The following is a 24520-nucleotide window of genomic DNA, read 5'->3' as shown; positions in this document are numbered from 1 at the left end:
AAATGATATCAAAAATGAATGTTTGATAAAAACAACAAAACAAAACGACAGCAACAACAAAACACCCTCAGCAAACAAGAAATAGAAGGAAACTTTCACAGTCTGATAGTAGACTTTTTGTAAAACCTGTAACTACCATAATACTTGATGAAAAATTCAATGTTTTCCCTAAAAGATCATAATCAAGACAAGAATATTCACTCATTTCATTTCTATTCAACATTGAGTAGAGGTTCTAGCCTGTGCAATCAGACAAGAAAAATGAATAGAACACATTCATATTGCAAAGGAAGTAAAATAGTCTTTATTCACAAGTGATATTACAGTCTATGGAGAAAATTAGATATAATCTATAAAATATTCATACTAGAACAAATAAATGAGTTTACTACCTTGCAGGATAAAATATTATAACATAAAATGAATTATATTTTATTTACTAGCAATGACAACAAGAAATTGACATAGAAACACTTTTTACAGTAGCATCAAAATAGAAGATATTTAGAAATACTTCTAACAAAAGTTGTGAAAGATTTTTACATTGAAAAGAATAAAATGTTACTGAAAAAAATTAAGCATGCAAATAAGTGGAGAGCTATATATCTTCTGTGTATCAGAAGACTTAATCTTGTGATGAGAAGCCAATTCTTTCTAAATTGGTCTATAGATCTGATAAAATCACAATACTTAAGTTGGATTTTCCTCAGAATTGAAAAGTTGATTCTAAAATTCATCTGGAAAGAGAAAAGACCTAAAGTCAATCAACATAATTCTTTATCTTAACAAAGGAATAAAATAAAAAGTTATCAATGGAAGAATAAAACACATTTAATAAAATGTATCTCTCTTTTAAAATGAAAACTCTCAGCAAAGTAAATATTAAAAAAGAACAGCCTAAGTTTATTAAAGCTTATGTCCTAGTTATCTCACATTATTTTCATGGCCTCTTCTAGACAGTTCTTAATGTCTTTTATGTGGTTGCTGTTAGTCATCTGAGGACTTTTGATTATGTGCAAAGTGCCCATGTTACATGACTGGCAGTTAATTGTCACTGTTGACTGAAAACTCAGTTGGTGCTGTCAATCGAAGTACCTATACACAGCCTAGCCATGTAGCTTGATTTCTTACACCATGGTGGATGGGTTCTGAGTATCTGGAAAGTAGGCACTCCAAGAAATTCAGGCAGAAGCTACACAATCTCTAATGTCCCCAAACATCACTTCTACCACATTCTACTGTTCAAGCAAATACCAAACCTAGACCCAGACCAAATTTGCTGGTGGGGACGGGGTCGAGGAGAGGGCAGAATTTGACTCTAGAAAGCATGTAATAAAATAGATATTGTTAAAGCTTTCTTTAGAAAATAAAATCTGCCATAGAATATCTAAAGAAGCCTACATCTACTTTCAAAAGTATTTGTGAAATGTTGAATATTCACCCCTGAAATCGGATACAAATAAAAATGTTCACACCTGTTTCTTTTATTTCACAGGAAGTACTGGTCAATGGCGTAATAAATATTAAAAAAACATTGAAAAAGTTATAAAATTGTCCATATTTGCAAATGCCATCATTGTGTGCATTGAAAATTCAAAGGAACATAAATAAAAACAAACTATTAAACTAATGAGTATATTTTAAAAGGCAGTTGAATAAAAGTTAATATAGAAAAGATAAATTGATTTACATACTGGCAACTCAAACAAAACTAAATTTACACAAACAGCATCATTTATAATAAAATATTGAATAAACATTAATATATTTGATGAAGATATGCAAGATATTTAAACTAAAAAGTATAAAATATTGATAAGAGTAATTAAACACCACCCAAATATCAAGAGATATGTCATAGATTAGAAGATGCAGTTACTTAGAAGTCAGTTGTTCCAAAATTGATCTATAGATTTAATGCAATCCCTATCAAAATTCCTTAGACTTGTCACAGAAATTGACAAAATTTAAAGAAAAATAATTTGTATGGAAATGTAAAGATTTGAATGCCCCAAAGAATTATGAAGTAGAGAAACAAATATGATAACCAATACTGTTTGATTTCAAAATTTATTAAAATGTTATCATGATTAATACAATGGATATTGGCATAAAGACAGGCAAAATTATTGGTGTAAAAGAGGAGAAAACAAAATAAACCCATACATATATTGTCAATTGATACTGTCAAAAACATCAGGATAATTCAACAAACAAAGGAAAAAGTTTTCAATAAAACGTGTTTGAACCACTAGATATTATATTGAAGAAATTTTGTTGTCTACTAAATCATAACATACAAATAAATTTGATATGAATCATAGGTATACATATGAAAGTTAAAAATACATCTAGAAAAAAGATTGGAGAATATCCCCACTATTGTGAGGGTAAAATAAGAATTCTTAGGACACAAAATCTGAAAACAAAAATTAAAAAGATTAAGTGGACTTTATCAAAATTGCAAATTTCTCTTCATCAAGAACCAGCATTAATGACATGTAAATAATAAGTCACAGATTGGAAAAGAAAATTTTGAAAGAATTTATCAGTCAAGAGTCTTATAGCTAAAACATATTACATATACTCCTACAAATCAATAATAAAAAGATATATACATTTAAAATGGCATTTCACAGAGAAAATGGTCAATAATCATATAACTTCAAAAGTTATCAAGGAATTAAAATTGAAAGCACAATGAAATACTACTCTACATCCACCTGAATGGCTAAAATTATATGACAAAATTGTGACACCACAAAATATGAGCAAAAATTGTGTCCAGTTGGAAACGTATATTAGTGAGAGTATAAAATAGTGCAACCACACTGGAAATCTCTTTGTTGGTTTCTAAAAATAAGTAAACATTGTCTGTCTCATGATTCAACACTTCCATTCTTAGATATACCAATATGAATGAATATATATATAGCCACATTCACAGAAGGTTTATTGTAATGGCTCTAAATTTGAAACAACCTAAATAACCATCTGTGTTTTTGGCAAGTTGTACAATAGAATATGGCACAGAAATAAAAAACAAGACAGCTATAACAAGAATGTGAAAACACTATGTTGAGTGAACCCACATACAAAGATTACATCCTACTTAATATCACATAGAAGCTTTCAAAGACCAGACAAATCTTATCTATGACAACAATTAGAATGGCAGCTGCTTCTGTGGAAGAGTGGATTGACTTTTTAGGGCACAAGTCAACTTCCCATGGTAATAAAAATATTCTTTATGTTGAACTGGATAATGTTTATATAAATTTATAAAAATTACATTTTAGTTATAGGAAATTTTAGTATATGAAAATTATAAAATTTTAATATAATACAGAATAAATACTTAAAATAAAAATAACATCTCAATAAAATACTTAAAATAAAAATAACATCTAGATAACATATTACAAATAACAAAACAAAAATAAATTGCTGATTCTTACAAACCAGTGCAGTGCTTCTTTTATTTTGCAGATGTCAAATTTCTACCTTTGTAACCTCCTCCTTTTTTCATCTGCTCTTCTTTCTAGATTTATTTAAAATGTGGTTTCAGAAAATCTTAATGTACTTTCCCACTTATTTTTTGTGTTTCTACCACAACCACAAATAATTATCAACATTTTAGCACTTTGCACCTAATTATCTGTTGCTAATTTGGTGACCACCTCATCCTCCCTTTTTAAGTTCCCAATTCCTTTATTATGATCAAGAAGAAACCAAGGACAACAGTTCACAGAACCTCCTTCCCATGTTTCCAGGTTAAGTTTGTCAATAGAGAAATTCACTTGAGACTTGGAAAGTGGAATGGAAAGACAGCACATTATTTCCTGGAGCAGTTGCAGAGACATTGGTGAACAGGTATGGGATCTGTAGATTTTAGGTGTGCTTCTTGAGAAGTACACACCCTGGTACTGCAACCTGAGAGTTATGGGGTGCCTTCCAGTGATTTCCCTTGAGAGTCACTCACTTGAGTCTCCAAGATGATTCTACTCTGCAGCCCAGGTGCAAACCACAAATATAGCAACAGTTGAATTTTTCTGACACACTGAAGTGTCTTTCACATTGTGAACTCAAATAGTTAATAGCAAGTTATTTGACCCTCACTCCTTTTGCCTTCCAGTGGTTGTGAAGCCTCTGTTATACAATCCCTTATAATGGAATTCATACAGAACACTTTCTTCTGAAAGACCCCATGAATAATTTAAAGACTTAATACATTTTATGAAAATTATTTCTTTATGTGCTCTACTCCTCTACTAACTTGTGTTACTTGGCTATTGCAATTCCACAAAAACTTAAGTACAGAGATTGAAATCTCATTGAATTACATGTTAAATCTGCATCCTTGAAGAAACAAAGCAAATTGGTCAGAGTTTATTACTTTGAATACCCAACTGCATGAGGCATGGTTTGTGATCTGAAAGTGAATTTGTAGTTAGGGTTGAGGACTCTCCTTGCTTTTCTGATACATCAGGCAGTATAGAAGATACCACCCTCCACTCCTCATCAGGCTCCTTCCCCAGCAGCACACACAATTGGAGGTTGATGTGTCACATGGCACCTGGAATAAACTTGTGTGCTTGAATGCTATCTGCCGCACGTAGGGGGAGAAGGCTCAAAAAGTAGACTACTATCTAAATGATCTCTCAGCCTACTCTTGACTATGCTCTATCAAGAAAGTCAGTTTTCACATCTGAAAGATATCATCCTCTACTCTTGATATACATTAGAATCATCTGAGGATTTATTTTTAATGTTCAAGGCCCATGCTCAGCTACCATGATTAATTTGTGCAGTTAGTTCTAAACTTTCCCAAGTGAGCTAATAAACAGACATGAATGAGAACCACTAAAAGTAAGAGGGTATCTTAACTAACATCTTTTTAGAAGCCTCTTTTTAATGCAAACTTAAATTTTACTTATAGTTAGAAAAGAAATTAAAATAAACTCTCATATACGAGCACTAATTATAATTTTTGTCAGTTTTGCTTCATGACTTTTCTTGAAGTGTCGTGTCTTGAAGTGTCATTCCACTTTAGTATGCATCACCAACTCATCAGTACGTCTTCCCCCAAATCACAGTATGAATTATCATACCCACAAATTACAATAGTTCCTTAATATCATCTAATGCTCAGTTCATCTTCCTGAATTTTCTAAATCTCCTAATTGTCTCTGAAGTGTGCTTCTGAAGTGAGTTGCTGGGCTGGGCATGATGGCTCACACCTGTAATCCCAGCACTTTGGGAGGCCAAGGCAAGTGGATCTCCTGGGGTCAGGAGTTTGAGATCAGCCTGGCCAACACAGTGAAACCCCATCTCTACTAAAAATAATAATAATTAAAAAAATGCCAGACGTGTTGGTGCGCACCTGTAATCCCAGCTACTTGGAAGGCTGAGGCAGGAGAATTGCTTGAACCCAGGAGTTGGAGGCTGCAGTGAGCCGAGATCACCCCACTGCACTCCGACCTGGAGATAGAGCAAGACTCCGTCTCAAAAAAAAAATAAATAAATAAATAAAATTACAAAGTGAGCTGTTGGAAAGAGGGCTAGATATTGTTTCTTAAATCTTTAATGTAGAAAATCCATTCCCATTCTTTTACATTTTAGTCATGAACTTGTTGGGAGGAAAATACCAATTCTCTTTTAGGTTTAGCAAATGTATCCTGGTGGTATTTACACGCCCCTCTATTCCCTGCATTTCTTATAAAAGGAAATTTAGATCTATGGACTTGACTAAATTCAGATTAAAATATTAGGCAAGAATAACTTAGAGATGAAGCTAAGTATTTCATATTGTATCACATCAGTATACATGTGTCATTTATTTTCTATTGATTCAGATAAAATTAATTTTGAGGTTCAGATAGTTACAGTCTAATTCCTCCATTACAAAGCTTTATATCACACCAGCTTACTCTTTAGTGGACTGTGAATACTCAGTTCTGAGTTAATTTTTCGTATAATGGTATTAGCTTGAATAGATTATTTAATAATAAAGGGCAGTAGTGATTTAAAAAATATTTTATTGTATTTATACTATATGTGATTCTTTTGTAAAAAACAAAAACTATTTCTTATTAGTTACAGTTATTTGGTTACCTTGAGATATAGGTCCTTCTGGAAGACAAAATAAATAATTAAATCACCAACTTTTGGGTTAAAGATTTTGTACAATTGTTACTTCCAGAAAGAATTTAGAATTCTTTGGCCTACTTCTTGGCTTATTTCAAATAATCTTAAAAAATACAATCAACAATGGTAATTGAGCGATTTTTAAGCCACCAGGACCTAAATTTTGAATAAGATGTAAGCAGAGGCTCTTACCCATTCCTTAGCCCAAACCTCTCAAAAATGTGGTAAATTTCTTTTCAGTTACCAGAAACTTAGCGTAATTTCTGCTAAATGTAAGAATAAAATAAATTTTTTTTTTTTTTTTGAGACGGAGTCTCGCTCTGTCGCCCAGGCTGGAGTGCAGTGGCCGGATCTCAGCTCACTGCAAGCTCCATCTCCCCGGTTTACGCCATTCTCCTGCCTCAGCCTCCTGAGTAGCTAGGACTACAGGCTCCCACCACCTCGCCCGGCTAGTTTTTTGTATTTTTTAGTAGAGACGGGGTTTCACCGTGTTAGCCAGGATGGTCTCGATCTCCTGACCTCGTTATCCGCCCGTCTCGGCCTCCCAAAGTGCTGGGATTACAGGCTTGAGCCACCGCGCCCGGCCAAATAAAATAATTTAATTTAAAAAGACAAGGGCAACACATAATTGTCATTCTGCGAGGAAATAGTATGCCCCAGAAGAAAGTAGAGATGAGCCATTTTAAAACACTGGAGGCAGCTTGAGAAGGGCTCCATTAAAACTGAACTCAACACAAAAATAATATGGTAGTGAAAATAACGATTGCATTTATTGTAACTCATACATTACATAAAACTGTAACTTACTAAAGTATTTATGGTTGAAATAAAATAATGCTTGGGATTTTCTACAAAATACTTCAGTGATAAGAGAATGTATGTGTTAGGTGAAACACGATTATACCTATATTGGTATTGGTAAAGTGCATAGTATATGGCATTGTTTTAACACCATTTTCTTTACCTTTGTGGATTTAAATTTTTTAATTAATAATCTATGGATTCATAATGATTTTTTTTTTAAAAAACTGAAAAGTTGTACAAAGTGAATATATCACGTTTGGAGGTAGCTATCATTAATTTGACTTTTGACAGACTCTGATACTTAAATATTTAATATGCTTTTAGAACTTCAAAATGATGTGGTTTTTTTCTATAAGAAAACATTAAAATTTCTTTCAAGCCATTAACATTTCTATCACTATTTTTCTCCTCTCTTTGATAGATGTAAACGAAAGGATTTCTGTTTCAGTAATTTAATGGAGTAAATTATTCAAGCTGAAAGCAGACCCAGAAGTAATAATTCTACTTAGGCTAATCCAACACTTGGCAATATGAATTGATTGTTTCTTTTGTAATTAGTGATAGGAATGTCTCCTAATTATTAACATATTTAAGTTTTGCTTACATGGAATAAAGCTTCAAAGTTACTAATCCCATATCAATGGCCCTATTAGGAAGAGGATTCTGAAATATAAGACCAAAGTGTATATATGAAGACCCACTGGTGGTTGAGACCCAGATTCTAGTCCAAGCTCTGCTACAAGAGCAAAGTTATTTAAAAGCCTTATTCTCTCAGCTCATAAAATAGAATTTTGTAGAGAAGATCTCTATTTCTGCAGGTGATGGTTGGGTAAGAAGTAGGTGTCACACCTCACTAACAATGGAATAACCAGAAAATCTTGCATTTAGTTATATTTCTCAAAAGATGCATTATATTTTTTAAAAAACTGGTAAATAACAAAGATAGATAACTAATGTTAAAGTATAATATAGATTACTTATGGGCTTGACTTTTTAAAAACATAAATCCAATTTAATTCTACTTAATTAATTTGGTATTGACAACAGTTTATTTCATGGAATGAGAGTTCCATTAGAGGCTCTGGAGAAACACAGGGAAAGAATCCTTTGGTCAAGTAAATTTGGAAAACATATACTTACACTTGAAAACTCACAAGGCATATTAAAATCTCTAAGAAGACTTCAGGAAATATTTTGTTAAGTTCCCTTTAATCCAGCACTTTCCAAATACATCTGACTACAGAACCCTTTGCAGCTATGTAACACCTATTAATATGTTGTGGAACTAGTGTTGTTTTTCTTTCTTTTCGACAACACAAATTTATTACACAAGAGCTGTGCGACATGTGCTGTGATAGGCCCAGGGATTATAAAGGTGAACATATGCACAAACTTTGCCAATATCATGTTTATAGTCTCGAGGGTAAATGAGTCTTTTATCTGTTCTTTTTATGCCTCTCTACTCTTATTTTATTGTTTCTCAATGTGTGGGAGAAAATACATAATAGATATTTCTAAATCAACTGGGGGATATTTGTTACAATACACCTGTCTACTCTTCCCACCTCCAGTGCTCTTCTTTCCAATATTCAAATATACGTTTGGGGAAAATAACTGTACAACAAAAATGTTCTTATTGTGGTTCTAAAACTGATCTTATTTTATAACCATTGCCCGTGTTGCCAGAACTCTTTAAACTCACCCATGATGCCTACATGCTAAACCAGGTGTTCTATATCTTTTTCCCCTAATTCCTTTGCTTCTTAAGCATCAGCACATATAGCCCTTGTTTTAATCCCTCTTTAATAGTAGTAATTAGTGTTCATGAGTTTTAAATTAGACAGAAGAATCCCTCCTAATAGTTAGCTATTAAATCGCACTGCTTGTAAACCTATTTTAAAACACTCCACTAAGAAATATGGATGCCTGCTCTTTGTACTATGCATATTATAGAATGTAAAGAAGCTTCAGTCACGGAATCACCTTCCAAAAGGCCTGAGAAGTTTATGCATGAGGTAAGAATGAAAGACATGCATTCAATCCAATACAAGTAGAATCTGAGAATACAGTGAGGATTACTGAGGAAGCTCTCTCTGGACAACAATGATTAAATTTCATGCAGTAAATAGGGTTTCTAAAATAAAAGTACAAAATAAGTAAAGTCAAAATAAAATGTACAAAATAAATAAAAGAGCAAATAAAGCAGAAGATAGAAATAGAGAGGTACATTTAGAATAAAGCTAGGTTCATAATGTTTGACTGGATTAGAATGTTGTAGCAGAAAATATTAAAAAGGCAATTTAGTATGGGGTTGTTGAAGAAGTCAAGAATGAAAAAGTAGAATCAAAATTAAGGCAGAAAAAAGAAACATCATGAATTTACAGTTTTTCTCCTTTCACTATTATTTCTATATATGATTGCCAAATCACTTTGCCTAAAGTTGTAAAATGCTCAATAATGGCTACCTGGGAAAACAAAGACCATAGAAAGCCCCAACCAACCATCCACATAAAAACCACTTCACATTCTGAGAAATAACTTGTAGGGCATATTTGGAATACCATAGTGTAATAAAAGCAATTTTTCAGCACTCTCAAGGGCACTGTATATTTACCAAATCTCTTTCAGAATATTTCCTTTTTAGTAGTTATGACTTAAAACTCTAGATAGCTGCCATTCACTCATGAACGAGGTGATTGCTCAGGTTGTCACATTTTGATAAGTTATTGATAAGTAGATGCAGACAGCAATCTTTCAGCTCAGTTTTCTTCCATTATTCCCCCAAACCTCAAATTCACCTCCATGTTATAATAGAAACAGTGTTTTTTGGAATATATTTGCATATGACTCGGTTAATGGGCTTTGAGAGGTACATGAGCATGCCCACAGCAGGGCTTGCTTAAGGGGCTTACAAGAGATTTCTCTTTATTGTTAAATGTGGCATGTCCGCAAAGGTTCAGTGTCAGAAAAAAACCAGAAGCTTCTGTTTTGTACCTGTCTTGTGTCTGGAAAAGCTCAGATGACAAGGCTGTCAACTTGTCAGTTTTATGAGTACAAAGGAAATTTCAACTAAGAGTCAAGCTGAAAATGTCGTATTTCGTTGAAGCACCCCTTAGGTTGCGTTTTCAAAAAGGATGTAGTTTTGCACCCTTGCCAAAATGCAATTACACGCACAGTTGCACAGGCAAATACATAGGAATATTTTTGTAAGAGTAATTTACAGTAAACTAGTGCAATTAGACATTGAGAAGATTTTTCTTCCATGCAGTTATGTGACTAATAGAACAGCAAATGATATTATAGATAATTTTGAGAAGTCAGAAAAGTGTTTGCCAGCACAGTCACTGACAATCAGTGTCAGAGTGATATCAGTATTATTTGGTTTCACCTATTCATTAATGTAAGTGAAGTCCCCATAGTTTTAAACACAGTACATAAAACATCTTCAAAATACAAAGGGGAAAAAAAGAGAACCTGAGATCATTTATTTCCCAAAATCTGAGCTATATTAATGTTTGCAAACAGCATCTTCAGCTTCTAACTTCAAAGACATTTCTTCAAACACAGTCCATGGCCAGCAGGAATTCTAGCCACTCTCATGTGGACAATCCCCTGCCTTGTAAAATTTACCCTCAGCCATCTCTGACGAGTGGCTCATTTGCTCACTAAGTATTTTCCAAGAGAAGAATCCAGAACACCCGTAAGTGGTTGACATATATTTCTTCTCATTATTTTCCTAAGAAAATAGGAATGATTAGCCTATTTCAGCCAAAAGTGCTTTCCCATGGGATAAAGATTTCACATTCCATTCAGTGAGAGTTACTGATACTGATACAGCTGTTTTAACAAACTGGTAACAAAAGAATATGTTCTAATAAAACCAGTTGGCAGATTTGTGAATTCCAGCAGACACATGATGGCATAATGCAAAAAAAAAGACCAAAATTACTTAATGCTAAGCTTACATTTATTTACATATGATATATACTATATTATATATGTATTTACAATGAGGTATAGAACACTATGTATCTATATATAACCTTATTATATATAATATATGGTTATATATTAGAAACATGTTGTATTATATATTAGAAACTGTTGGACAGTTAGAAACATGAAAGTTGACCTACAACCTGAGTATCTTTGGTATTATCCTGAGAAAGAACAACAAAACTGGTCAAATTTTATGAGTTTCCCATGATAGGCAACCAATGAAAGGAGTTTCAAAACACTGGTAATTCCGAATTCATAAAAATTAATTAAATTTAATCACAAAGGAAAAATATATATACTTTCATATGCAAAGATAAGCAACAATGTAAGTCCACCAAGAAATTTAAATATGTGTTTTCAAATAGCTTTAAACAGTTTCCATGGAGATTTAAAGAGGAGAGAAAGCAGTAGGTGATAGGCTAATGCTTTGTATATTTCATAAGATCTCAAAGATGACTTGAGACTTTCCAGCACTGACAATAATGGGTACAATTCACCTCCAGAGACTTGATCATACAGCTATCATATTAGTTTTAGAACAACCAGGGTATAAAAACTTATTTGTGTATTATATGGAGCAGGATAGAAGGGTGCATGGCAAAAACGAAGGCTAGAGAGAAAACTCAGATTAAGCCTTTAGTCATAAGTATGGTGTAAATAAGTTTACACTGAAATTTAAATTTAGAACAAAAAAAAGAGTGTCCATTTAAACTATTTAAACAAATATATAAATAAATAAACTGAGTAATGGTCTTTTTTAGCTGGTTTCCTATATCATTATTGCTGTTACCTAGGATTGAATTTCCCTATATATGATGAAGAGTATTGGTTTAGTGTGTGTGTATCAGAATCACCTGGTAGACCTGGTAAACCACAGGTTGCTGGGCCCCATCCTTAGAGAATGGGAATTGGGAATTACCATTAGAAACATGAAAGTTGACCTACAACATGAGCATCTTTAGTATTATCCTGAGAAACAACAACAAGCAAACTATTCAAATTTCTGATTCAAGGGATCTGGATGAGGCCCCCAAATTGTATTTATACCATGTTCCTAGATGACACTGATGCTGCTGGTCTTTGGATCACACTTTGAGAACGACTGGTGCAGTGGAATTTCTATTAATAAATAAGTAAAGGTGTTCATTGTGATATGTTTGGGAACAATGACTTAAAGAACATCAATTGGATTTATTCTCTGCAGTATTTACCAATACATTTAATATACAATATTCTTTGTGAATGTTTTCAAAGAAATATTGCACCAGATGCAGTTAACCAGACAAGGGAATCTCTATTCAAGACTATGTAAATAGGGGAGACAGATTGAACTTAACTCTGTTAAAAGAAAAGGCAGAAGTCTTTAAACACTGGAGTATGCTGGTGGAAACTTCGGGGGGAAGTCAGTAAATGTGTTTGGACAATCTGTGTTTGCTAGTTGGTGTTTATTGTAGTTAGGCTTCTACTCTTCCACAGAGACTAAGAGATTGAGGTCCTATCATTTTTGTTGTTTTGTTTGTCTGTTTTTTTTTGTTTGTTTGTATGTTTTACTGGAATCTGTTGGAAGGAAAAGAGGCTCTATCTTTCTTCATGATTACATTTCATAGGCAAGGAAGACATTCCTGGCTCATAAAACTGGCAAGAGACTGGGAGAAGATTTACATCTCAGAGGGCCAAGGAAAGAACTTATAATTCCAAGTTATCTAAAGTAAATGCTCTAATAAAAGGGAAGTCAAAGAACAGTAGTAAGAAAGAAACCTGTCTAAAGTCAAACTGAAGGCAGCATTAAGACTACTGTGGTTACCATTCAAGATTAGGGCATAGATGTGTTGTTTCTCAACATTATTTGTCATAGAACTACTCTTTTTAAGGAGCACTTTGTGGTATTAATTTTTTGAAGCAGAAATGCTTTATTCTATGAGGCTTGTGTACAAGGTTAAAATGTTCTGAGTAAATGCTATTTAAGCTACTTGCTGTGTTAATTGCCAAACCAAACAATGTATTCCTCTGAGAAGGAATTACTTAAATGAATAAATGGTTGAGTGAGGCCTTAAAGCCTAGAAGTGGGAAACACATAAGGTAGATGAATTTTGTAGAATCTGGTCCTTATTTTTAGAATGCTAACACATCAATTAACTTTGATGTGAATATGTTACATATGCATATGGCAGTAGAAATGCTTAGCATCTTTAGATATATGCCTGTATTTTTAGCTACATATGTGCTGTCAAAAGTAAGTGCTGGAGGTATCACATTCATATGCACAAATGCAACCTGGTTCTTATTCTTTCAGATACTTTGTCTTCTCACTGTCTTTTTTAAGATGCAGACAAGTAGCAAGTCGATCTTTGATATAACTTATTTTTTAAATTTAGTCACACGTTGTCCAAACATTCTTCTAAGTTTATCATAAAATACTAGACAATTTTAAAAATCATATGTGTTTTTTCTTCTTTCATTTAAAATTATTTTTTTTTGAGATTCTTTGTGCTGTCTTATAATAAAAGGCAGCACTCCCCACCTACCACCCTCCAATGCCCCATTCTCACTCACAGAAAGAAATACATTTCTATTTTAGGAGATATTTGCCATTATATTTCTAAATTACACACTTATGGTAATACAATGTATTGATTTTTCAATTACACATGTTATCTGTTGACTTCCTTATAAGTAAAATAAGGGCTTAGCATTCTTAATCAGTCCCTCAACATTAAAGTCACACATTAAATATTTTCCCAATGTTATTTATATCACAATTTGCAAATTGGTGTTATATATTTCCATTATTATGAAATACATAATAACTTATGGTGTTATTCACAGCTAATATATATATACCATACTATGATTACATTTTCTTTCTTATGTATCTCCCCACCCTGCCCTCCAGTTTAATTATTTTCTTATTAGATGCTTATGTATCAACCTTTCCCCCTAAATGAACCATGACCAAAAGGACTGTAAGGACTCTAAAAGGCCTTGTCAAGTACCTCATGTGATTTATCAGGGACAGGGTTTTCTTTTTTTTCTTTTTTTGAGACAGTGTCTCACTCTGTCACCCAGGCTGGAGTACAGTGGCACAATCTTGGCTCACTGCAACCTCCGCCTCCTGGGTTCAAGTGATTCTCTTGCCTTGGCTCCTGAGTAGCTGGGATTACAGGCGCCCGCCACCACATCTGGCTAGTTTTTGTATTTTTTTAGTAGTGACGGGGTTTCACCATGTTGGACAGACTGGTCTCAAACTACAGACCTCAAATGATCCACCTGCCTCGGCCTCCCAAAGTGCTGGGATTACATGTGTGAGACACCGTGCCTGGCCAGACACAGGGTGTTCTAGACAATATGATCCTCTTGCCTCAGTCTGGACAGGTGATTTTCTGAGAATGGTACATGGGTATCACTTGGGACTTGCCAGCATCATCATCCAAGAATTCCCTATTCATTCCTGGAGTGAATATCCTCTTGCCTGGATTTTATATCTTCTTCCCTACTTAGTTCGTTTTTGTTGATCTTTTCCCTCTGTAGTGTCTTGAGAAAGTATCCATGGAACATTATTTGAGACCATACAAATACAAAAATATCTGCCTTTTATCCTCAGACTTAAGCAATGATTTTGGATTATTTTATCTCTTTGGGGATTTAAATAGCAAAATGATGTTCAAAGAAGAAAAGGCAAAGTGGGAAGTGGCATTATGGGTTCTGCCAGATTGTTAGCAATACTTCATGACACTTAAGTCCTTCTATACTCTGCCCTGTAATACAGACACTGGGAGCCCAAAAGTACATTTCTTAAGGCCCCTCCTTGTAGGGATCTGAGTTAGATTCCTCTAATGATAGACCCTTGCATGAGAAGTGGGAGGCTTATAAGAAAGGATACTTATTGCTTCTCAGGAAGAGGGGGCAGAAGAGTGGGCTTCAGCAAATTAAAGATTCCTCATCAGTCTTTTTCTTTAGAAACAACCTGTTTCTGTGTGGGAGACAACAAGGGATTTACAGAAACGTGGGCTTCTTCAGTCATCGCAGAGCTAAAGGCAAGAATTGTGGTTGAATGGCAGCCTTTGTAACCATTTTTCCTCTAGCCCTTCCAATTGTTTTGCAAGTCCTTATTTCCATGTTACCAAATAAATAGATAATAGATTAGATAGGTAGATAGATAATAGATAGATGATAGATAGATAACACCATACATCCCAAACAAATGAAAACCTTCCTTTTTTGAAATCTCTGGAGTGCTTCTTCTCTTAACCAAAGACTAACAGATAGAATTTTTATCCACACAAAAAAGTAACTCTTAAAATGTTATGAGCCTCATCTACTTATACTGGCAAAAATTTGGAAGTTGATTTTTCGTCTCTTTGTTTTTATTTTTAAGTTTTATTTTTTGGTAATGTAGAAGAAGGATTAGTCGAGAGATGTAGACTAGAAAGGCTGGTGTAGAGAATTTTCCCAATACTTCCATTCATGGTAAAAAAATTTTTTGATATTGGAGAAAACAGAGATAAAATTAACCTCAGAAGACAGCAGATTCCACTAATGATAGACCCTCAGATGAGAAGCGGGAGGCTTATAAGAAAGGATACTTACTGCTTCTCGAGAAGATGGGGCGGGAGGGTGAGTTTCACCAAGAAGAATTAAAGAAAGAGCTAAGAGAGTCAAAAAAAGAGGGTATAGGGAGATGAAAGTGCGGAGAAATGCTACGAAGAGTGGGGTGAGAAGGAAGAAAATATCGAGGACTTGGAGGGTTAGATGCTTTAGCATAACTGTGTAGTTTAAAACAAAGAAAGAAAGTTATACAAATGTGTAAGCAAATTGTTAATTAAAATACCTTAATGTTTTTGTAGAGATGTAGGTTTGGAATTCTTTTAAAAACTTACTTTGCATTACCGGCTAGCAACGGTCACTGTCCCTTTGTAATCAGGGCTGATCTGAGACTGGGTTACGTAGAGGTGTTCTATTTAGGCAGGTTGTATCAATAGTGAAATTAAAAAAAAAAAAATTCCTCAAATATAGCTTCAGTTGACCAAGCAAGCTCCATTCCCTGTCAGCTATCTGGCACCTTTTCCTTAATCTGGCACAGTTTCTTTAATCTATCATGAGAAAACTATTCTTAAAATAAAGGTTTTCTTCAAAATATGCATAAGAAAAAAAGACACAATTCCATTTTTGAAGTTCTATCCATAGTCAAAAAAACAAAAGTTCCAGACAATAAAGTGTTCTCATATTACTTGTCCTCTCAGGCCACTGCCCAGGCTATCCTTTCTCCCCTAATAACACATACAAGTGGTTTCTTATAGCACACACAACAACAATAGCCACCACTATCACCACCCTTTCTTCTGAGATTTAAGATTTCTTGGAAGCAAGCAGCAAGAAATCTAGCATCTTATTTTTTTCTCTCCTCTAATGTTATTTTCTAGGTTTTGTTCATCCAACTTTAGAGTATAAAGAGGAAGAGTAGTCAAAATGGAAACTTTTGCTCCTAATGACCAACACCAGACATTGACTTCTATTATTAATCCTTTACTATATGTCAAGTATGATGTTAGATGTTGTCACATTTTCTCCCTCTCAATCCCTCAGCAATCCTACAAGACACACTTAGACTCAAACTTAACAAAATACATGTTATACAAACATATGCTCACACATACACATACACAATACCTGTTTGAAGCATTAGAAAACTCCATTTTATTGGTCCTTGTGTTCTTATCAGCTAAGCCTGCAGTTTTAAATGATCTTTTCCTTGTATTTCTTTTTTTAAAACAAAAATCTGTCTCTCAAATTTTTTGAAAATTTAATTTAATCTTATGTTCCGGGATACATGTGCAGGACGTGCAGGTTTGTTACATAGGTAAAAGTGTGCCATGGTGGTTTGCTGTACCTACCAACCCACCACCTAGGTATTAGGCCCTGCATGCATTAGTTATTTAGCCTGATATTCTCCCTTTCCTTTGTAATTTCATACTACTTCCCTTTTCTAGTAGGAGGAGATTTAATGTGGCTACAAGCCTCAAATAGGATCACAAATTAAAATTACTTTTATTATTGCATTCTTTTTCTCAGTATACTTTAATCACATTTGTTCTAATTCCTGCTCTAAATTTGATTTTATAATTCTCCCCTCAGAGTTATTTCTATGTTCTGCTATTTCTTCGACTCTGAGATATGCTTTCTTCCTATCATTCATTTTTCCCTTACATAATGAATGCAAAAAATTCTCAGAAACAATAGGACTTATAAATGGTGAGAAATGTCACATTTGATATCATATATTTTTCCATATATCTCTGTATTTCCTTCCACCTACTAAGGGAAAAGCAATTTATGTACTTTAGGATGTATTTTTTTTAGCATAGAGATTAGACTAATTTTCACTGAATCCCACTAATACTCTATTAGTTATTATAGATAGCAGAACAGGCATTTTTGTATTGAACATGCTGTGCTGTCAAAAGTTGTGATAGCTCTGTGTAGGAAATAAGCAGTGACTTATGATAGAGAGGGTCAATAGCCTTTTTTTTGGGGAAAAAAAAAAAGACAGAGAGAAGGTAATACCTTAGACCTGGGAGCTTTGCTACCTGTGATCTCTGACTTCTTGCTCACTAGAAGTCTCTGATTTAAAACACACGCACACATCCACACACAAAGGCCTGCTATGTGCTTAGGCTCTCCAAAGTCTTTTTTCACAAAGAAAAATGAACTAAAATGGAAGAAATGGAGAGGAGGAGGGTGAGAGACAGATTGCGCTCATACATCCTCAGTACTTCACTATAACTCCTCTCAGCAGAAAGGGAGAAAAGGATCAAAGGGCTCATCTATCAGACACGTGCTTTCACTTGGGATTTAGTGCTCCATCCTCCAGCTCCTAAGCTTTAAAGGAAATCTTCTGGATTCACTCATGAGCACTGAGGGACATTTTTTTCAGATAACTTCTGGTCAATCTTCATATATTCCCATCAAGAGTACAAAAAGCAAGATTCGTCAATATGCTTGGCAAAATGTGACAATAAACTATCATTGCTGTCTATTGGCTAACTCTATAACTGATGGAATATACCTATCCAATTTCTTTTCAGTATTTTATACTGAGATAAACGTAGTAAGCCTCACAGTTTGAGCCCATTTGAGGCCCATGAAAGATTATCTAACAGTTCGTTAAATGAATATTGTTATGAGTTGAATTGTGTCCACTCCAAATTCATATGCCGAAATCCTAATCCCCAGTAGCTCAGAATGGGGCCCTATTTGGGGATAGCATCATTGGAGATTCAGTTAGTTAAGATAAGGGCGGGGTCTCAAGTCAGTATGACTGATACCCTTATTTAAAACAGAAAAATTTGGACACAGACATGCACACAGGAAGAACATCAGGGTGATGCATCTACACACCAAAGATTGCCAACAAAGCACCAGAATCTAGGGGAGAGGCAGGGAACAGTTCTTCCTCCCAGACTTCAGAAGCAACCAACCCCCAGATACCTTGATCTCAAACTTTTAGACTCCAGAATTGTGAGACCACAAATTTTGTTGTTTAAGCCAATCAGTTTATGCTAGTATGCCACAGCAGCCTTAGCAAAGTAATCTAAGAATATATTCACTTAAAATGTTGTTGGCGAAACTTCTCATTTGTGGAGTCTTAATGCTAAACCCATCCTGCTGTCTCATGCCATCATTAATTGCTAAAGATTTTCGTTATTTTTAAGGTTGTAACCTGTCATACAACTATCTCTATCTAAATGAGTACATTTTGTGGCCTGTTTTACACCAACTCCATTTCTCAGTGTATATATAAACTATAATTTGGGCAGTGTCAACTTATTTTTTCTTGCAATATGCCAAGTTCCTTCCCACCCTGAGACATTCATCCATGTGGCTTTCTCTGTTAGAAATACTCTTCCACCCTCTCTTCACCTGCTTAACTCCTACATAATCTTCTTCAGTTTTCAGCTTGACTCTCATTATTCCTTAAATGCTAGTCATTTCTACTAAACAATTGTTGAATCTCTATACAATTCATTTATATCTTTATGATCAGGTCAATTAAATAATCGGTATAATTATTGGTATAATATCTCATCCTTCTAAACTATTAGTTTAAGAAGGTAGAGATGCAAGCTAGTGAAGATCTTAATAGTGAAGACTGTAATCAGACTCACTGAGTGAAAATCCAGATTTCTCACATAGCAGCACTGGGCAACTTTGGGAAAATTATTCCCTTCAAAATTTCTAAGTTTACTCACCTGAAACAGGATGTGCTTCACAGGGTTGTTGAGAGAAGCAAGAGAGGTAATTCATATAAATCACTTGCACTAGTACAGTTGAGGCAGGAGAATAGAGTCTGGAGGCAAGGAACATAAGGCTGATTTAGGCCATTTACATAGGGTGTACACCAATTAGCCAATGGAAACCTCTAGAGGGTATTTAAGCCCCAGAAAATTCTATAATGGGGCTTTTGAGTCCCTATGCTCGGGCCCGCTCCCAACCTGTGGCATGTACTTTCATTCTCAATACATCTCTTCTTTTGTTGTTTCATTTTTTCCTTGCTTTGTTTGTGCGTGTTGTCCAATTCTTTGTTCAGGACCCCAAGAACCTAGACAGCCTCTACCCTCCACCATCCACATTCAACACATGTTGGCTCTTATTTCTTAATTTGTGTCAGGTACCTACTGAGCATCTAAATAAATATTTGTTGAATAGTATTTTTTTCTGAATTCATTACTTGATTTTAGAGTAATTGATATAATTTTAGACACCAATAATAGCTGGGTATAAGGGTCCTACAATTTGTTCATTCAAGCATAGCACTTTGATGGCCATATTTCCCACTATGGGTCCGTGAACTTGTATAACAAATCCAAGAGAGATGCTGGTTTGAAGTGAGGAAAGTCAATATCAGAAAGAAATTTGACATCACACTATGCTATTACTGTGTGTGTATGTGCACACTTGCATGTGTGTGCGTGTGTGTTAGTCTAGATTGCACCGGAGACAGATGGCACACCGAAATTCGGAAGTTCAGTATAAATTTAAAAAGGAGATGATTTACAAAGGTATGGGTAGGCTTTGGGGAAACTAACAGGGGATAATGCAAACCTGAAGCTGTTAAACGTTACTATGAAGGGGCAAAGAAAGGAAGCAGGTAGTAGAAACTGTAGACAAAAACTATATAAACGGCATCCTGGCAGGAGCTGTAACTTGGCAAGGAGGAACTGAGAAGAGTAATTACCTTGAACTTACTCTCTGCCTGTCTTCTGATCTCATGCTAGTGACCCTCAATGTCTCAACCTTGAAGGGAGTTGAAGGTCAAGGAAGTCAATTGATGATGCAATTCCATATAGGTTAGCATTTTAAGGCAGAGAGTACAGTGAAAAAATGGTGCAAATTGGATCTGATGGGGCAAATGGAAAATTTCCAACCCAGTACTTATCTATACAAGGAAACAGAATAATAGAAAATTTATATCATTGTTAAATTTTCTCCCTCTCCTTTTTCCTCTCTATCCCTTTCTCTCTGTCTCTTTTGTAAATTTTCTTCTCATTTCACACTTACCCTAGAATAAGTGTGAAATGTTAGACTGAATGTGGAACGAAATTTCCCATGTTCTAACCCTTCACCTGTCTTATCAGTTCATTTTCTTTCTCATTTAGTTTAGGGAAAGAAAAAATTGTGTTATTTCAACAAACTCTTTTATCATCTATCTTTGAGCTTTTTCTTTTGCCATATCAGTCCATCCTCCTCAACCCCACCCCATATATTTCTCCACTTACTTTTCAGGCTGCTGAGTGCTGCTGGAGAAGACCACACAACTTTACACATTGGTACCAATACAAATTTGTGTTCTCCAAACTCAGGCATGTGATGCCTTCCTGAATATCCCCTTCACATATTCAGATCAGAATTATAAATCAATGTTTAAACCCTGACATTTAATTTATCCTAATGTCATGGACCACCAAGTCAGCTAAAAGGTGTCCTGCTCTCAGAAGAAAATTGGTACTTTGAAAAAAAAGTCACAGATTTGTGTTTTCATTCCTGCCTTTCCTTAGACTATGTGAAGTGTTAAAATATTATTTAAAGGCAGATTATAAAATTTAAAAATACATAATACATGTATGTTATATAAACCATGAGTAATTATCCCCAAAATTATAGAAATATTGGGATATGCAGCCAAAGTGGTCCTTAGAGGGATAATCAGAGGGAGACTTAAAGTTTCAAATGTGTATTTTAGAAAAAAAAAGAATGATCTTATGTCATTGTTGTTGTTGTTTTGAGACAGAATCTCACTCTGTCACCCAGGCTGGAGTACAGTGGCATGATCTTGGCTCACTGCAACCTTCACCTCCTGGGTTCAAGCGATTCTCCTGCTCCAGCCTCTTGAGTAGCTGGGATTACTGGTGCACACCACCACACCCAGTTAATTGCATTTTTAGTAAAGACTAGGTTTCACCATGTTGGTCAGGCTGGTCTCGAACTCCTGACCTCGTGATCTGCCCGTGTCAGCCTCCCAAAGTGCTGGGATTACAGGCGTGAGCCACTGCATCCAGTCCAAATCATTGTTTTAAGTAAAAGAATGAAGAAGAAAAACCTGTGATTGAGGGGTCTAGTTCCAGGCCAAAATCCTATGTGTAATCTTTTATGTTCAACCATAGACAATTACAAGGCTTTGCCTGCCAGGCTTCTTGAGTCAGCCCTCCCCATCCCAAACTTGGTGCATAGCTGCGGGAAGCTGCCCTCCTTAAATGCATTATAAGGATGTATGCCACGCTGTGCACCAAAACAATGCATGTAAGCCCTCCTCCACAAAATGAATGTAAGCTTTCCTTCATAAAACACCACAGCATTGCAGTTTTATGAAGGAAATTGCAGTCACAAACTCAGCCACTCCGCTCCTTCCTCTCCTCTCCAAGCCATACTCCTAGGAATATCTGTGTTCTTAACCTTGGACTATATGAAGGCCTCTTTATCAGGGATCATGTCTGCAGCACATTTCTCCACTTTAACTCAGTATGTTTCCACTCCTAGCCCTTCCTCTTCTTCCTCACCACCTACCCATGGGGGCTTAAAGAGGCAAGAAGGTTTTGTTCAGTTCTCCTCAGCCGAGAGGCAGTTATCATCATATACATTGCACCTATCTGGCCCTCACCTAGTGCCATTCCACAGGGGAAAAAAATATGGAACATTTGGGACTCAGAGCTTTTTTAACCTCTTTCTTAACTCTGCCACCGTAAGTGAATACAGCCTTGGTTCCTACTATCAGTCTGTCTCATTGTCTTAATTGACCACTTCAACACCTGTTTGCTTGACAATGATTAACTTAATAGATGCATTTAAAAAGCACTTGAAAAATTCAACAATATGAACAGTATTCATATGAAAACTCTCAGCAAACTTGGAATAAATAAAATATCCTCTCCCTGATAATAGATATCAATAAAAATACTACAGCTACATCATACCTAATGGTAAAAGAATGAAAGCTTCCTTGGTAATATTTGGAAAATAAAATGGAGGCAATTATACCCACTTCTATTCAACATTTTATTTGTCCTAGTCAATACAATAGAAACAGCAAACAATAATAGGTTAGTAAATTTTCAGGATGCAAAAATCAATATATGAATGACAATTGGTTTCCTTTATGTTAGCAATAACCAACTGGAAACTCAAAGCAAATTATAATTTATAAAATATTGTGAACATAAGTAATTCAAAAATCTAAGCTGTTGGAACTCCTAAATGATTTTGAGTCTTAAAGGAATCCTTACGGGGACTGAGTCAACTTGACAGGTAGCTATAACCTAAGCAACTGTGTAATCTTTGTTTTCTCGGATTATAGATTAAGCCTTCCGTACATGCATTATTTTGTAAAATGTTCTGAATGGCTGAAGGACACCAGGGAAGACATCCTACTTAGTATTGTTGACTTTCGTTATAGATTAACCTCCTTCTTACCTTTCTCACACAAAAACTTCATGGTTATCACATTATCTTAAGATGAATTGTTAAATAAACACTTCTAAGTTGGAAAGGAAATGAAAACAAGCTATAGAGAAAAGAAAACAAGCCATAGAGAAAAGAAAGACTGTGACTAATTTGTTGTAACCCAAGCCAACCTTGTATCAAACATGTTGTAATCCCGTTAATGTTTTTGTTGGTTTGTTCCCCTGTATAAGCAAGAACTTAACTTTTAACTTTCAAGCACTGACCCCATTTCTCTGGAATCGTTTTCTCCCAGATGGCTATTCCTAGCTTTATGCTTAAATAAACTCTTTAAAACTGAATTTTGGCCGGGCGCGGTGGCTCACGCCTGTAATCCCAGCACTTTGGGAAGCTGAGGTGGACGGATCACGAGGTCAGGAGATTGAGACCATCCTGGCTAACACGGTGAAACCCCGTCTCTACTAAAAACACAGAAAGTTAGCCAGGTATGGTGACCGGCGCCTGTAGTCCTAGCTACTCGGGAGGCTGAGGCAGGAGAATGGCGCGAACCCGGGAGGCGGAGCTTGCAGTGAGCTGAGATCGCGCCACTGCACTCCAGCCTGGGAGACAGCGAGACTCCGTCTCAAAAAACAAAACAAAACAAAAAACTGGATTTCGACTCTTTTGATTATTTCAGGTTGATGATATAAAATACCTAAAGTAATTAGGGCTAAATTATGTCAACATATTTCAAAACGTGTTCAATGAAAACTCTAAGACATTGCAGAGAAAATTAAAAGTAAAATTTTCTACTTTGAAAGACACCAATGAGAAAGTAAAAAAGCATGCCATAGTCAGAAAGGAAATATTGATGATATGTGGATGTGCATATTTGTATATAATTCTAATAAATAAATGTAATTATATATACTTGATAAAAACCCATATACAGAAGGTGTAAAAAATACCAACAACTTAATAATAAGACTAAAAACCCAATAAAACACACGCAAACTGTCCAAACAAGAGCCTCTTCTAATTTTGTAGAGTAGCATTTAAGTCTGTGAAGTTTCTAGGCTTCAATTGACCTACCTCAAGCTTACTGATTCTTTCATCAGTCATGTCCAGTCTATTGATGAGCTTATCACAGATGTTAAAAGGAAAACCTTAGACAAATAAATGTAACAGAGTTTAATTGAACAAAGAATGATTTGCAAGTCAGGCAGCCTCCCTTTCTAGAGTAGGCTCAGAGAGGTTCGAGCTCAGCGCTGTGGTAGAGAAAGATTTATGGACAGAGAAAAGAAAGTGACACAGAAAACAAGTGAGGTACAAAACCAGCTGGAATAGTTACAGCTTGGCATTTGCCCTTTTTGAATATGGTTTGAACAGTTGGCCGCTTTTGATTGGCCAAGACTCGGTGACTGGCACAAGAGTAGGTTACAGTCTGTTTACATATCCAGTTAGGTTTTAGTTCCCTATGTACAGAGAAACTTTTAGGTCAAACTTAAAATATGGGAAGAAGCAGCTTTAGGCTAAACTTAATTTAACACAGAACTTTTCCATTTTTATTTCTAGCATTTCCTTTTGATTCTTTCTTAGAGTTTTAATCTCTCTAATAACACTACACATCTGTTCCTATATG

At 35.1% G+C, this 24520-nt stretch overlaps 1 long non-coding RNA gene across 1 annotated transcript; it reads right to left on the bottom strand.

Moving 5' to 3' along the window:
• Nucleotides 1-483: 483 nt before the first annotated feature.
• On the bottom strand, nucleotides 484-24137 carry LOC139356065 (uncharacterized). Its single transcript, XR_011607446.1, has 3 exons — nucleotides 23971-24137; nucleotides 19197-19294; nucleotides 484-737 (listed from the first exon to the last, which is right to left on the bottom strand). It is a non-coding gene; the product is annotated as an uncharacterized lncRNA (long non-coding RNA).
• Between the last annotated feature and the right edge of the window lie 383 nt (nucleotides 24138-24520).

The sequence above is a fragment of the Macaca nemestrina genome, chromosome 9, assembly GCF_043159975.1.
Source record: "Macaca nemestrina isolate mMacNem1 chromosome 9, mMacNem.hap1, whole genome shotgun sequence".
Lineage (NCBI taxonomy): Eukaryota > Metazoa > Chordata > Mammalia > Primates > Cercopithecidae > Macaca > Macaca nemestrina.
This window is presented reverse-complemented; position numbering and strand designations above follow the sequence as displayed.